Source organism: Amphiura filiformis, unplaced genomic scaffold, assembly GCF_039555335.1.
Source record: "Amphiura filiformis unplaced genomic scaffold, Afil_fr2py scaffold_26, whole genome shotgun sequence".
NCBI lineage: Eukaryota > Metazoa > Echinodermata > Ophiuroidea > Amphilepidida > Amphiuridae > Amphiura > Amphiura filiformis.
In genome coordinates this window covers 1210778-1216395 of record NW_027305490.1, presented here as the reverse complement: position 1 = coordinate 1216395, position 5618 = coordinate 1210778, and positions in this window count along the sequence as shown.

Sequence of the window (5618 nt, the reverse complement as noted above, 5' to 3'; positions counted from 1 at the left end):
TCTGAGGGCGAGTGCTCCTCGTAGTGACGGAAACCGACGTTTTCGGTTCCGGTGCCTCCCGGGGCTTTGAGGGCTTTTGAAAATGTCCAGTTCTGATACCCACAGGCAAAGAGCTTTTAATAGAAATAGAGTCGCAATAGATTATATAATCTTTTGTTCTTTTGATGCCGATTAGAAGTTGCGACAGGCTATTCATAAAAGTGGTACCATTGTTTCGAAGAAAGGGTTCCTCCATTAAATTAGTCACTGATCCGGCATCATATTAACGCTCTACACAACAAGCGAGTATCAATAAGTGACCACACTACAGTCATGTGTAAGGGCAGTCATGTGTAAAGTGGTACCATTGTACTCATGTATCCGAAATGTGTGCTTGTGTGGGTCTGAAGACTATGAGGAGGCTTTAGCTGTCGATGCAATCATCTTTACCACCCACCTGACGATAGGCGTTTCATTTAAATCAATTGAATGCTCTTGGTGATTGATTACACACTAGAATGTATGAAGGCTGTCATGTCCAGTCCATATATCTATATTACACTTTAATGGTAATCGCTATACGTATACATGTAAGTTAAGTATAGGCCTATAAAGGTTGTTTTTAAGAAATTTCCATTTAATTTTATTTTAAGAAGGAGATAGGTATAGAAATAGTGGCGAACCCAAAGAGGGGAGGGGGTTGGGGAGGGGCAGATTCACCTCTGTGAGAAGTCTTGGGAGGGGGGAGGGAGGAAGAGGGGCGGAGGGGAGATGGAGAATGAGAGAGGGCTGGAGGAAGGGATAAATAAAAAGATATAATAAAGACAAGTAGGCCTAGATAAATAGAAATATAAGGAAAATTATGGGAATGAGAGAGGGAGGGTGAGAGGGGACAATGAGAGCTAGGGAGTGATAAAGTGTAGGCCTAGGAAAGAATAAATATAGAGAAGGGAAAAGAAAGGAATGATGAATACATTTAATAATAATTATTAGGCCTATATAATAACTAAACACATAACAGCACTGGGCAGCCATTCGACGATGTCAATGCCTTTATTAGTTACGTAATTAAAACGCCCAGTCAGGTGTATTTCACACCTACCAAACACAACTCACCCAATTTCGCAAACTGGACGTTGAATGTACACTCTCATGAATATTGATTGGCAACATTTTCCAATATGTCAGCGCTCTAATCGGAAACAATAGAACAATAGACCCTGCAGAGCGTTGCCCACAGGTACCTAGCGCTGATTTGAGATGGTTTTGTTCTTTCACTTTCGCTTCCTCGGTGGATGGGATAATGTCCGCGCGATGGAAAGGGGGTTTGATGACCCTTAGTTTGTGTATAAGTGGGTGCATGGTGAGAGTCAAACATTAAATATTGGCCCGTATGTGTTGACCTCCTGTACACGGTGGTACTCAGCGATCCATTGTTCTCGATGGTAACCAAACAGAAAAGGAAGTTTGTTATCCTGCACACCCTCCTGCGTAAACTTGATGTTATTGTCTAGAGTGTTGATGTGTTCGAAGAAGGGTATTTTCTCGCTTTTCCTTAACTTCACCACATAACGAAACCAATGCGTTGGTGGGTACCGTTTTGCAACGATCGACGAAACTGGCGAACCAATAGCACATCCATGTTCCTGCTTGAAAAAATTACCATCGTACACAAAGTAGGTGGAATTGAGACAGAGTTCCAACAGGGAGCAAATATGATCGACAGTAAGTTTCGTGCGCTGACTCAAATTAAAAACTTCGGTCGAAGTTTTGCCACAAGTTTAAAAAAATAACGGTTAGTTCATGAAAAAGAAGAAGTGAAATTTAGCAAAACGCGACGAGGTTTATTTGCCCGTAAGAGAGCTCTATTGTTCCGCTATTGTATCCGCTATTGTATCCACTATTGTATTCTATTCATAAAAGCTACTGCAAGAATCGCGGCAATCCCTGATATTGCTGATGTCTACCGCCGGCGTTTCGCATTTATTAACAATCAAAATTATCCCATACTCTTACATTTATAGTCTTATTCTCACCTTTTATATAATATTAAGAAATTGCAATTATGAAAACTACAAACTTTGAAAGTGAAAATATATTTACCATCGAAAATATATCATACTTAAATTCTATATAGTCTATAATATATCCAACCCAGAAGTGCCCATTTATTTAAATTGTTGTAATAGCGCCCAAATATCCCCACAAATATCTTATACACGATTTTATTGATTCATTTTGGGCTAAATCAAAAGTCAGAAGTAGTTAAAAAGGGCAACATCCTCACCATTACTTGCTGCTTTACAAATTATCCTCGCTTGACCAAACACGCATAGTACGTTGATCGAAAAACCTAGCGTGGTTGTCTTAACAATGCAAAAGAGATGTACAGCTTACCCACTAACACTAGCTCATTTACAAAAACCTATTGAACAGTTACGTAGTCCATCGATAGTGCGGACACTCTTCACTCGCAAACCACCAAAATTCGTGCTATTTTGGCGTTGGAAAAGAAATCTCGTGAATAGAGTGCCCTCTCTACTATCTGCCTACATGTTTACGTTCTAGAAATGCCAACTAAAATCATCCAACAACTTCATTTTAAGAATTATTTCAGTATAGAAATCAATAGGAATAGAAAGAGTATGGTCTACACATTCCAGGAAAATGTTTTATTTGTTTCTTCCGCCATTCTATATTTCCCTAAAATTATCACATTTTTTCTCCAAAATCCTATGTAAATGATTCTCCACGCTACGCAGAAATTATGTCCGATAAATCATACAAATTTGCCACAATTTTACATCACTTTAGACAGTATTGCAATATCTTGATGATTTTTAGGCATTTTCAACGGCAACTTGAGTATATTCAGATATCAAATATCGCGCCAAGGGGATGACACTCTTATTCACGCATTCATTTACAACGCAAACTTGTATCGAATCCCGGTGGTTTGCGACCAATGAAATGTCCGCACCCCTGGATTTATTCATCCCTGGTATGAATTATTTATTAGGTTTGTCAAGGCAATAACCACGATCCGTTTTGTAATAATATAAAAGCACTTGCAATAGAATCCCGCTGAGTTCAATGAACTGCGCCCTGAAACCGATGGAGAGGTGCCCCATAAAGAAGCTATTCCATTGACCTCTATTAACAGGTCAGTGAGCTCTCCATACACAAATGAACAAGTACAATAGGACAAGGCCAGCACCTATTACCTGCTTTGTAACATGTTATTTTGAAGTCGTGAAGATTAGTAATCGTCTGTGCATATGAAATGCGCATTTATGATGCAAAATATTAGTTCTATATAATATAAAATTACAAATACTGGTATTATGATACACGGTATAGGTGATATATAAAACGACTAATAAAATCATGTCATCATGGCGTCATGTCAAAGGTTCATTATATCCCGTATGTTTGTCTAAATTCATATATATATTTGAAAAAAAATTCTACACCCATTTAATATGTACTCAGGTGGAACCTTGCCTTTTTAATTTTCATTTCTTTTTATGTAACAAATTCAGGTTTTTCCATTACGTGGGGCCGCCGGGCAATACAAATTTAATGCTAACATTGAATGAACGCAGAATCAAGAATGGGCGTTTCTAGTACATACAGCGTCTGACTCTACCTGAGGACCTAGCCTAAGTCCCATGGGCTCCAAGAGTGGCTCTCCATACACACATGAACAAATACAATGACGGGTCGCCATTGCACTCCATACACAAATGATCAAATACAATGGAGAGTCCGACTGCCATGCAAATGAGCCAAGTGCCCTCTCAAGGGTCTGCTCTGTGATATCACACTGATCAGACTGATCTTTATGTTATTACAGCGAGGCTCACATACAATGTTCAACACAAAGTGAACGATGTTATAACTTGGAGGGCTAACAAACCAACACCGCCAAATTCGACTGACGTGTGAACAACGTGGGATGCTATGAGGAAATTGAATACTCGTTGTCTCATCATGCATGTGTGTTTATGGTTCGGATAGCGGTTACTTAGCAACTCTCGTTCCGCCTTGGGTTTATTGAATACACTCTATATAAAGTCATCAATATGTCGTTTCCAGTCCTTGGCTGAACTATTGGGTTCAGCTATTAATTTTTTAATAATTTTGTTAACCCCATAGCATTAAAAAACTAGTATTTTGATAAATAAAATAGCTGGATGCGGTATGCAGCTGATTGGGGTGGTTACGGGTCGTTAAAACCACTAACCGCGAAATATGGATATCCAACTAGTTTGCCTTGCAGGGTTACAAAGAACCGCTAACCGCGAAATATGGATATCCAACTAGTTTGCCCTCGGAGCTTCAAAAAAGCACTCACCCCGAAATATGGATATCCAACTAGTTTGCCCCGCAGGGCTACAAAGCACCATTAACCGCGAAATATGGATATCCAACTAGTTCACCTCGCATGGCTACAAAGAACCACTTAGCGCGCAATATTTTTTTACCTCAAAAAAAGAATTAATATCTACCAAAAACGTTTCAAAACGTAAAAAGCGGCCAAAGTTTAAAAATCTTTCCTGTGTGGCTTTTCACCCTTTTTAAACTTGGTCCCATTTATGAAAGTTTCTAAAGACCCATACGAAGTCATCTATAGGCTACTTGTTGGTTTTCTTAGTTGTCAGTGTTTATTTTGTAGAGCAAATGAATTAATGTTCGTGCTTATTTGAAGTTTTTTCCGTATAGACGTTATAATGTATTTTGTAGCAAATACTCACTTTGTTTAATTCTTCATCGTCATGTGCGATTGCTAAGTATATATAATACTCTACTACTCTTTATGATCACGCAATATAATAAAACATAAACCTTGAAATGTTTTTGATAATGGTTGCATGTAAAAATTAGGACTCATTCTTCATGTTATTACTACTTTACTAAATGGGACCAAGTTTAAAAAAGGGTGAAAAGCCACACAGGAAAGATTTTTTAAACTTTGGCCGCTTTTTACGTTTTGAAACGTTTTTTGGTAGATATGTATTGGCGAGCATAAATTCCGTAACTACTTCCAACGCACCGTCAGCAGGAACACAAGTAAGCAGTGCCGACACGTCGTATGATGTAATTGTTTCGTCGTCTGCCACTTGAATGTCCTTGAGCGATAAGTTGTACGGCTTCAATTGACTTGCGTTCGGTGTAAAGGCACTTCCGCCTAGGCTGGAGTGGCTCGTGAAAATAGCCTAGCATCGAAATATACACTAATCGGTGTTGCCAAGAAGTTTTTGGGTAGTTTTAGGCATGTAGGTATACTTGTTCCTGCAATCGGCCAAAAATCGGTCATATGATTATGTAGAGATGAAACGGGGAATTATTTTCGTCCCAAAATACACCTCAACGTGTGTGGTAACATGCAACACCAAAGAACCAAACTAATTAACGTCATAATGATCTCCACATTTCCATATTGATTATTCTCACGCCCACAAAAAAGTATGGAAAATCTTCACACGTATATTAATTCGGACATTTCCTTTTATTCTTTTCAATATTTTCCAAGAAGAAAACTTAAATAATTCTTTATGCTTTGTAAAATTTGAGAACTCAACAACTTAATCCTTAAATAAAGATTCCAGTTTTATCAGATATAACAATTTGACTGC